The sequence below is a fragment of the Malus sylvestris genome, chromosome 14 (assembly GCF_916048215.2).
Source record: "Malus sylvestris chromosome 14, drMalSylv7.2, whole genome shotgun sequence".
Taxonomy (NCBI): Eukaryota; Viridiplantae; Streptophyta; class Magnoliopsida; order Rosales; family Rosaceae; genus Malus; species Malus sylvestris.
In genome coordinates this window covers 13,906,375-13,918,388 of record NC_062273.1, presented here as the reverse complement: position 1 = coordinate 13,918,388, position 12,014 = coordinate 13,906,375, and the positions used below count along the sequence as shown (strand labels likewise).

The window sequence follows — 12,014 nt, the reverse complement described above, 5'->3', positions numbered from 1 at the left end:
CACCAATGTTAGCACCTAGTGAATTTCTAATTGCTACAACTGAACCCGTGGCAAAGCTAATATCTTTAACCACAAAAACTCTTCCATCTAAACTGATACTCCCCATTTCAACCTCGCAAATATTCTATTATAGGGATCCAGAAGATCAGAAATAAGCAGAGCCACTAACTTAAGCCTTCAGCACAGCCCTCATATACATATTATATGCAAATGCTTACTTATTTCTGAAATCTGTTATTTATTTAATTATATTTAGTAAAGACAAAATTTAATCCAATGAACAATAAAATTTCACAAGCACTGGACAAGATGGCAACAACTAGGAATGCAAAAGCATAAGAAAAACATGGAAGCAAGTGTTCTCAAACACTAAGATGTAAAACACAGAAGACAACACGATACGTAGTATATAGCAAGATCAACCCCTTAATTCTGGAGAGATTGAGGCCCAAATGATGACCAAGATAAAAAAAATTCCCATAAAATCTATACCCCACCATCTGCAAGATCTTCAAAAAATCATAGCCAAACTGCCCAAATAATTAGCCAATAGTATGCACCCCCTTAAAACCCTGGTCTTCTCCCCCCTCCCTGGTAATTTATGTTTCTCAGGTAAAAAGGAGAAAACGTACTCCAAAGTCCAAACTCCCTGAACAATGATGGCCAAAGACTCAAAAACCACAGGACAATGTAAAAAACCATAATCCACAAACTCCAAGTCACTCTTGCATAGGATGCACCACTGAGGATAGAGGCAGCGGTTAGGTCTCCTACTTACCAAGTAGCAAACTTCACTTTGGAAGGAATTCAGATTTTCAAGATTAGAACTATATGAATACAACTTGCATCTATTCATCAACAACAGATTGCCTGTACAGCCAATTTTCTATACCCATACTACTCATACCATGTGCTCTAGATATTGATCCGTCTTCAGCTCTACATCTAAAATATTCCTTGTTCTGTATAACTTCAAAAAAAGGACTATGGACATAACCAATTTTTACATACAGACCATTAATTTACCAATTTTCTTATTCATCATTTTGTTAGGCAAAATGAGTGTGGTGGGAGAGGGTGGTAACAACCCACTCCTGTCCCAACAGGTGAGACGTATGTTGGACGTACAAGTCAACACTGTCCAAATCCACAATCAGAAGTGGCACACCAATAAGTTACATGCCAAGAATCTCTACAAAAATCGTGCTCCTTACAACTTATTGTATAAATCAACATGAAACTCAAAACATCATATTGGGGTTCAGACAAGGTTGTAGTTCAAACAAGGACACCTCAAAGTTATTTGTCTTTCAGGATTTAAAGTACACACACTAGACGGTTATGAATTGTTATGACTCATTTGGAGGTTTGTAAATAAAGCAATATAATAATCATTTACATCAAGCAAATAATGGGAGGAAATGTAAGTTTGATTCGAACCTCCCGCAGCAGGTCTATAACACGCTTCATCTGAGCTCCAACAGGGGCTTTCCGTATGGTATTAATATGTTGAAGCCTCTCAGTATCATTTGAAAATTTGACAGCTGGAGCAGGAGCTTTAGTGACCGCAGGCGCAGGTCTCAGCGTTGCTGTGGCCCTATCAGATGCAATGCCGATAAGAAGTGACTGCGCACTTTCTTGCTGCTTCTTGAACATATTTAAACTCTCTTTCAACGCCATCTGCAACTCACAAAGTTTACTGAGAACTCATCATATCTGTTAAAACAGTACAGAAAGATGTACTAACCAAACAACGCAGCTTATACAAGAACATCAAACTGGAAACTACAAGAATCTATGCAAATGGTGGAGTGCCCTCGAAAGGGCCTCTTCCTCAACCCACCGTATGGCGGTTCAAACCCTCACCCTCCCCGTAGTTTAGATTAGATTATCCGATTGATTGCCAAAAAATTCATAACCTTTCAATCTCTAAGAGTAGAACAGTAATTGCAAATTATTTTTATTAATTTGCCATGTTCATCTTTTTCTTTTTCCATTGCAAATGATTCGATTTGCAATGAAGTAATTTGAGGTCGCGGTTGTACTCTTAGAGATTGAAAGATTATGAATTTCTTGACAATCAGAAGGGTTTGAACCCACCATTTGCAATAGCTTCTTGTAGTTTCCAGTTTGATATTCTTGTATAAAAATTATGGTCACGTTCACAACAAACCAACAAAAAAATATTGAAAGCGAAGACCAAAACGAAAACAAACTGATTAAAAACTTCCCAACTAGTACCTCCAATTAGAGGCCTTGGAGGATGGAGGTAGAGGGCTGCTGGCGAGTATGGACTCTCGGCGGGCCGGGAACATTCTTAGCGGAGAGAGGGATCAGAAGACGCAAGAGGATTGAGGAGAGTGAGAGACATGAGTTGTCGTGGTGGACGGGACGGAACTGAGAAAAAAGAGAAGAAAGAAGAGGAAGAAACAAAGAAAGAAGAGGGAGAGAGAAGGAAAATGCGATTGAGGAGATTGAAAAGAAGAAATAAGAGGTAGAAAGGAATTGGGTTTGAAGTTTGCCAGCACATTGGGCCTTGGAATTGAAATTGGGTTTAGAAAATAAAATCTAATGTAAATAAATAAAATTAATATACGATTAATTAGGTTTAGTTCGGTTTGATTTTTGAATTACTGAAATCGAAACCGAAATCGAACTAAAATAATTCAGTTCTGTTTGAATTTTATAACTCTGGTTTGTTTTTGTTTTCGATTTGGCTTTTTTGGTTTTGATGAACGATTTAGTTTTTTTAGTTTGTCAAACCCATCCCTGGGCAGAACAAAGTTACAATTTTCTTCTACGCAATGCAACAAGGGCATGAATACAGACTTATTTATTGTTTACAAATATAATTGTGAAATAAAGCCAAGTTCAAGTAACCTATTTGGCACATTTTCACCGTTAGATGAGAATCCTACAGCTAATATTAGTTTTGCCTTTAATATTTCAAACACCAAATCAATAAATTGCTCATACGGCTAGAGGGGAAAAGGAGAAGACAGCATCGCTCAAGCATGACCCGTGAAACTAGATTACAAAATATAACATCGATTTGCAACTATGCACAATTACATATCTCATATGGAAGAGGGAATATGGGATTGAATGGCGGTGGAGCAAATGAATTGGCATCTAGGTGCAACAACAGCCACAGTGACGGCGGCAGTTCGAAGGTTCTGTCACTATTCCAAAAGCCAGCCATTTTGCTCGGTCTTATCCGAAAACAACCGAATAGCTGCCATATTTTCACACAAAACTGCCTACTTTGCAATTTTCATTATTTGGCCAATATACTAGTTGTTAGGAGACTTTTAGGTCAAGGCGGACTTTGCTAACTTCCTCGTCTCCCTTGGTTTAGTTTCATACCAAGTCTCGGAATATCTTGAAAGAGTTAGCTCATTTCAGGAAATATTCTGGTTAGATCAATAACTCAAAGATTAGCATGATTAACCAATTAATGGCTTGCTCAAGTGAGACATGGTGTGCAAGCTAGAAGTTCATCAGTTTACCATGAAAGAGAAAGAGCTTGAGTGGTTGTAAGGTGTTCTATGTTGGATAATCTGGGCTTCCTAGGGTGGTAGCAAGGTTTTCGATGGTTGGAATACTTAGAAGAAGGTTATGGAAAATACTATGGTTGTAAAGTGATGCCTTCAAGGTTTCTTTTGCTCTTTGTCATATTTGGCTCCTAAAGCTCTTAATCCATATTTGTAGTTGAATGATTCCTTCCTAAGGAATCTCTAATTATGGCTTGGTTCATTCTCCCTAATTCTTCTTATACCCTCCATTTCGGTGCAAAATTGCTAACCGCTGCCACCCTATGAACTTGCATCATGCCTTCTTCTCGAGGTGTTGCCTTCCCGGGTTAGCCTTTCATAGGCGTTACTTTTGGTAGAGTGCCTCATGGCTTTCGTTTGCAAAGTCCAGCCTCTCTTCATTAAATGCATGTTTTGCTAGGCTTTCACGTGAGCTTAGAGCTAGGATTTGGTTCCTATCTAATTGGATTAGTTAGCTTGCTAAGAAAGAGGTAAACTAAGTATGTTCTCTCTCAATGCTTGCCTATGTGGACCATAAGGGTTATGGGTCTGGATCTTTGGGCCTCCAAGTAGCCCAAAGTCTTCCATCATCTTGACTCCACATAGGCCCTATAAGTTTTCGTAACCATCCACACCACAATTCACTTGTCAAGCCCCGAGCATGTGACTTGGGCTCATTTTAGCATGATGAATAGGCATGGGCATGACGTGTTATATATTCATTCCTCGATCCCACACCTTTGCATGTATTTTTGCTTGAGTTGAGGTTGTGTGATAATTGGGCATCGAGACTTGGTTGGGCTCGCATATGACAGTTTTAGGCCTCAACACTAGTTTGTTGCCAATCACCAAGTCACTCAATCTTAACCGCATTATCAAATTGACGGTCAGAAAGAAGTTTGTATTCATACCCTGGTTGCAGCTGAATAAAAATCGACAAAATTATTGACTGCAAGGGTAAGGATGTTAACTTTGGCGCAAAGAAAAAAAAACACATTATTCTAAAAACTTGCGTTATCTAAGTTGAAAGAACTTAAGTAGAAAAGTCATACAGAAAGCTAATACTAGATTTAACGTGAACCTAAGTAGGGAAGAGACTTTGGATAAGGTTCTTAGTCATCAATATTGTTTGACTGAAACCTTATAGATTTTTCAGTTTTTATTTTATTTTATTTATTTTTTTATCAAAGTACATGACTTTTAATATTAATGTATTTTTATGTCAGTTCTTTTATTTTTGAACTTAATTATAGAAATTGTACTTCTTTATAATTATGAGAATTTAAATAATATACATGATTTGTAGGAGTGAAGATATTATAAGATGAATTATATTTTCCACTCCTCAAAAGAAAACATCAAGTCAATTCTGAATCATGTTTTACAATATAAAAATATGTACATATAGAAATAGAAAAACATATTGTATACACACACACACACACACATACAATGGGTACATTCATCAAATCAACTAAAAAATTAAGCTATATATATAAAAGGAAAAGGCAAAATGGGTGAAGTTTTCATAATACCCAAATTAAATAATAAGAGACTACCCAGACATATCCCTTCTTGAATATAATATAACAACAAAATATTATAATAGTAATGAACATAACCAGGATAAATATTCAAAATTGAAGGTAGAGCAGTGCCTGAATATGATGCAATGGCTAAAACCCATAAGTACATTGTCATCTAAGCTTTCATATTGCATGTCTAATAATATATACACCTTTATGTGGCAGCAACCTTGTTATGCAGCCCACATATTCAAAGATTGATAAAACAGTTTCAACTAAAAGTAGCTTAACCAATCATTACTTAAAGAGAATAGAAGAATGATGTCATTTTATAGAGTACCATATATGATTCTATGTGCGGTAAAATTTTAACAGAAAATGTAACTATCAATGGCCTCTTGACATCTGCCAAATGAAAGCCCACTAGAAGAGGATCATTTTCATTTCTTGGATTGAGGTCCAATCCTGGCAAGATCGACTGAAAAATTGAATTATTAGACAATGATGGCTTTCTTCATCATTTCAGCTCTACTTTGTGTGATGCTGATTGAGAAAAATAAAGGTTACACGTGTTGGGCTCAGCGAGATGATAAATTTGTTGAAAACAATGAACGAATGAAGGAGATATGAAGATTTTTGGATAGTAGTTGAAAAGGGGGAGATAATAAGAACAACTCCTCTGCTCTTCATTCAGTGTGCAGTGAAGAAGAAAAAGGCATGTTGACTTCAAGAATAATCCCTTTCGGAATTTACCATATTGCTCATCAACAAAAAAAATATGTAACTTCTTCGTTTAAATTCCGATTGACACCCCATTTGTGCTAATGCATTTATGATGACTAGTACTTTAAGAGTATCCTAAAATAATAATTTGTAAGTGGCACGAGACAAAGGTCAATTCGCAATATATTCTCCCTGTGTAACTGGTGAGAGTACAGAAGAAAAATGAGGCATAATTAGAGCAAGAGTTTGGTGGTTGTTTTCTAATCTCAAATTGGTTCTCACTTTAGGAGAACTAGTCCCTGAACCAATGGGCTATGCCCATTGGCAAATGAAATATAACCACAGATTGTACCTGTGATAGATTGAGATCTAACGCCACGTGCTATGACTGTTGTCGATTTCTAATTGACCACAGTTAAAGCCCATTATAAATTATTTTCCAGAATTAAAAAAAACTATTTAACAAATATATATCTATATTTATATATTTTAGTACAGAATAACCAACAAAATTCCATATTTACTACAATATAATAACTACATAAAAAATCACAAATTCAAATATTACAAGTAGTACATTGTTGGCCCTCTTCCCTTTCTCTTTTTTGCTTCATTGACATCATCACTTGAGTGCATCTCGTCACCATCTGGCAAACCATCAAAATCCATAGACACCTAAAATTGAAACCAAATTCGTAGAGAGATTAACAAAAGAATGTTTTGTGTCCTAGAAGAAAAAACGAATTTAGAGAGAGATTTCGCGGAGTAACCATATGTAACTAAAGACCACTCAATTCATACCAAATTTATAGAGAAGCAAATAACCCTGTTTACAAATGGATTCCAAAATGTCATAACTCTTTGAGATTTTATCAAACACTTGGTGGTCATACTATACTTGCCCCAAATTACTGGCAGCAAATTTGATAACCACTTTAGGTTCTCTCTCCCTCCTGCAAGAAAATGATGATTATATGGGTACGAAGGTTGTCGACAGAAATTATGTGCAAACAAAGTTTGAGAACAGAGTATACAAGTTGCACATAGGCCATGGTGTATCCAGGGAGAGTTCCAATCCATATTGTGGTCATATTTTTCAACCATTCTTCACAAGTTACATGCAATATCACATAGAACATATACATGGAACAAGCTTTGGGATCTTTACCTTACAGAAGAATATTGATAAAGGTGGAATTGGGCTCGGGTATGCACACTACAAGAATGTTGATAAAGTGAGATTAAGATGTAAATATCATAGTAAAAAAACTTATACCGACAACATCTTGATGTAAAAATACAAACAAGAGAATTACCCTTATAAAAAACCATGACCAACCTACAAATAACATAACCATCTATGATGGGGGAAATCATTATGCTTGCCTAAGAGACAATTTTCAATTATTTCAAATGCAGAGCACTTAAAAAGAATTATGGTTCAAATTTCACAAAAATTCAAAGCCGAATCAAACAACTTTCCTTTTCAATAAATGGTATCAACAACTCAAATTTTTTACCTTCAATCACCATGAAAACCAATAAACCCAGAAAAAAAATACCAACCTGCAAGTTCATAACAAACAAAAAACTAAAATACAAAGACCAAATAAAACAACTTAATAAAGCCTTCATATGTGCAAATAAATCATTTGAATAATCCCAAACGATTACCCGAAATAAAATAGCCAGGGACAAATACATATAATCTAAAAAATAAAAACCAAAATTACCTCATTAGAGCCTCAGAGGATGGCTGTGGAGGTGAAAGGTTGCTAGCTTGCTTAATTTTTGAAGTAATTACCTGTGGAGGTGACAGGAAAGACTGCACTTAATTTCTTGATGAAAAGGTTGTAGACAGCTAATTAAGGCCTATAACAAGAACATAATCCATATCAACTAGAATAATGACCAACATAAAAGCTTTGAGCACAAACAATGAAGCATCAGATGTTGAATCATGAAATTCAAATGATTGTAAAAGTTGAAACAAATTTTCAAACCAAGCTCTGTAAGCTTGTTTTAATCCATAGAAGGACTTCCTAAGCTTACACATGGTTGGATGATTTGGTTCCAGAAACTATGATGTTGGTGCATAGACATTCCTTGAGATCAGCATGTAAGAGGCATTACTAATATCTAATTGGTTAAAAAACCAATCATATTGAACTGTTAGTGACAAGATAATCCTGATAGTGACAGGTTTAGCCATTGGACTAAAAGTTTCTTAGTAGTCTAAACCTGCTTGCTGATGAAAGCCCTTGGCTACAAGCTTGGCTTTATCTGTTAGTGGTACCACCATAGTGTTTCTTGATCCTGAACATCAATTTGCAACCAACAATATTTTGAGCAGGGGATGAGAAACTAATGTCCATGTTTTAATGGATTGTAATGCATTAAATTCCTCTTGCATAATAGTTCTCCAGTGAGCATGTTTGGATGCTTAAAGGTAGGTATTAGGGACAAAATCAATTAAGGAGGGCAATAAATGTTTAGTGGCTAAGTAACTTTAGGTTTGTGGATTTCTACCTTTGATCAGGTGATCATATGATGAACATTGGTAACAATAGTATTAGGAGATAGTAGATGTGATGTAGATGTATTGAGAACAACAAGACTATCAGTTGAAGAAGATACATCAGTAGATGATATAGTAGGTGATGAAACAACAGGAACTGATGGCAGACAAGAGTTATGATGTTGAATGGTAAATTCAAGGTTAATAAATGAATGTACATAGGGTATTGATGATGTAGAGGGTTGAAAGGATTGGAATTTTGTGAAAAAGAAACTTAGATTCATTAAAAACATGTCTTGAAATATGTACTTTCTCAGTGATTGGATCCAAACATTTGTACCCTTTATGTTGAAGATTGTACCCCAAGATAACACAGTGTTTGCTTTTATTGTTTAATTTGGAGGATGTGTAAGGTTTGAGCCATGGAAAACAACTACATCAAAAAACTTTCGATCTTGAGTAATGTGGGTGGATATAAAATAGAAGTTCCCATAAAGATGTTGTAATACCAAAGATGGGAAGTCTATTAATTAGATAAACAACAGTAGAAAAAGCTTCAACGTAATATAAGTGAGGCACCTGAGATTGAACTAAAAAGGTTCTAGCAGTCTCAACCAAATGTTTGTGTGTCCTTTTAACACAACCACTTTTAGGAGTATGTGAAGAACTAAATTGTTGAAGAATACCATGTAATTTGAGATAAGATTGAAACTTAGAACCAATGAATTCATCCTCTGAAGCAAATCTCACAATTTTGATATTATTACCAGTAATATTTTGCTACATAGCATTGAAAATCAACAAAGGTTGAATAAAAATCTACCTTGAATTTTAAAGGGAAAAACCCAACTATATCTATTGAAATCATCAACAATAAGCAGATAATACTTATAACTATTCACAGAGGTCACATAAGAAGATCTCCATAGATCATAATGTAGCAAATCCAAACATTTAGATGAAACAAAACTAGTAATACTAAATGGAAGCTTATGATCCATTGCCAAAGCACGATCTGGACAAAAAAAAAAGTCCACTAAACTTTTACCTAATTTTATGATTTGAAAATACTATTCGAAAGATAGATGATGAGGGGTGACCAAGCCTATTGTGTCACACTTTGAAAGAAGCTTTATTACTTATTAGAGGAGTTGGAGGAGACAGTAGAGTGACTAGAGATAATGGAGCTTTGAAGTGGGTAGAAACCATCTTTAATTAGTCTCCGCAAAATTATCTTTCTCATAGTACAATCCTTGACATATGAGCCATTAATATCAAGAGTTAGTAAACAACTATTATCATTGATAAACCAATACACAAAAGGAAGATTATGCTGCATTTTAGGCACATGAAGAACATTGTGCAACTTAAATAAAGAAGGAGTATGTAATGTAGAAAAGCCAACATGGTCAATAGACAAACCTTTACCATCATTAATGCACATTTTGTCTTCTCCATGATAAGGACTGGGAGATTGAATGTTTGAAATATCATTTGTGATGTGCGATGTAACACCAAAGTCATTTGATAGGAATGCGACAATCAGATGAGTTAAAGGTGCGAGAGCCATGATAGTTTCCTCGATGATTGAAACTGTTACCTCTGGAGTTATAATTTGAGCCACGATGTCCACAATTCTTCCTTCCATGATTAGAGTTTATTTCACGGAGTTTTGTGATTGTGGATAGAGCAACAAATGCTTGTGGTGTGAGAAGAAGTGGTTCTTAAGGTACCTAAAAAGTTTTTGTGACACTTGATGAAACAACTTTCTTCCTTCAAGACATGGACAATTCCTTTATGAGAAGTAAACCATGTAGCTCATCAATTGAAGTAAAGGAGAGGTGAAGCATGATTGAATCAATAAACAATTCAAACTCATTTGGTAGGGCATCAAGAGTGGCAGCGATCAAATCATGATCAGTAACAGGTGCTTCAGTAGAAGTTAAAGAATCATAGATCTCCTTAATTTGCTAGAGGTGCCTAGAGATTGACAGAGAGCCTTTCTGAAAAGATTGAAGATGATATCACAAATGATGAATATGTACATCAAATACAAAACAAATAGTTGTTCCAATTTGATCCATAGATCTTGAGAGGATGAAACACCAATAGTGAATGGAATGACTTCTTCAGATAAGGTAGAGTTTAACCAAATGAAGAGATTCTGACCTTTTTCATACCATAGCTCAAAAGCTGGCTTGAGTGAATGATTAGAGAAAACAAGTGAAAGTTAGAAAGATTTAAGATGCTGATAGGCAAAAGGCAAGAGATACCAAGAAGGAAGCTTAGATAGGAAGCAACTTTACTGAATATACCTCATACTTTTATTAACAATAATTATAAGATACATTTGGTATTTATAGCATTGAGTTGTGATAGCAATTGACAATTTTACTCTTAACTATTCTAACTAATAACATTTACAGTTGCCATTCAGTACTACAGTCTGGTGGTATTCCTTTTCACTTGTAAGTGAGAGGTCTTAGGTTCGAATCTCCTAGATGGCAAATTCGATACCAAATTAGGTTGTCCATTATGTGGCTTAGCCGAACTCCCTTTCCCTTAGTGTAAAATATATCATTGTACTAAAATAAAAAAAAACATTTACAATTACAACAACTTATACAAATAGAAACTAACTATGATGACTATACTTGATACTTTTTAATGAGAAATGGACAATAAAGAAATCATTTTCCATTTCAACCAATTGCATTTCGATCCTTTCAAATTCCACCCTTGTTTTAAACGAGCAAGCACAAAATTATAGGTATAACATTTCCCCACGAATTTAGTAATGATTGAATTATGGCAGTACATGTACATTTGTTCCTTCACCTTAGCAGCAAAATGAATATCAACGTACTAGTGACTTCAAATTCTCCATACCCAATATTGAAATGTCATCCTCCATAGCCCACTAGGGATAACTCTTCACTGGCTTCACAATACCCATTATCTTATCCTTGCAAGATCCCTCAATTTGCACATGGATAATGCTTTTGAAATTCCGACTAGAGGACTTTAAATCCATTGTAGCTTCACCTTCCAGAGGGTGGAGGGAAGTCATATAGAAAGGATTTGGAGTCGTCCCCACCATAAGACATTATTGCAGAGAAGATAAAATAGACTCAATTTAGCCAAGCTATCAACTCTTATTTTACTCTCTATAAAATACTTCTAAACTTTTTACAAAAAAGAAAAAGGTTCACATTTCTTTGAGGGTATCTTTCAAAATACAAACCAGAACATTCGAATATGATTCCATATTCAAGCATCTAACACTCTTGTTCAAAACCATTTTTAATCCTAAAAATGCTAACTTACCTACTTAGTGAGAGACATGTTTCTACATTATTACCGTCTAATTCTAATATAATAATGGAGGAGAGAATCTATTAAAAAATAAATAAAATAATCACTTAATTAAATTAATATCGAACAGTAAATTACTATAATCTTTATAACCATGGAGTCTAGGAGAAGTACCAAAGCATACAAAAAAGGCAAAAATGCAAACGGATGAACTGATAAAGTGTAGATAGAGAGAGAGTGTGCCGCAACATTTGACTCGGGTCGGTCCTATCCACTCCACAACGTGCACTGATATTAACATACGTTTAGCAGTTTACTAGTTCTCATTTAACAAATGACACAGTATAAGAGTGCAAACTACGGCTTTCGATAAACAAAAAATAGGAAGTTTTAATTAAA

At 35.1% G+C, this 12,014-nt stretch overlaps 1 long non-coding RNA gene across 1 annotated transcript; it reads right to left on the bottom strand.

Annotated features, from left to right (window-relative positions):
- Window positions 1–1,204: 1,204 nt before the first annotated feature.
- Window positions 1,205–2,745, bottom strand: LOC126598463 (uncharacterized). Its single transcript, XR_007614832.1, has 2 exons — window positions 2,242–2,745; window positions 1,205–1,680 (listed from the first exon to the last, which is right to left on the bottom strand). It is a non-coding gene; the product is annotated as an uncharacterized LOC126598463 (long non-coding RNA).
- Between the last annotated feature and the right edge of the window lie 9,269 nt (window positions 2,746–12,014).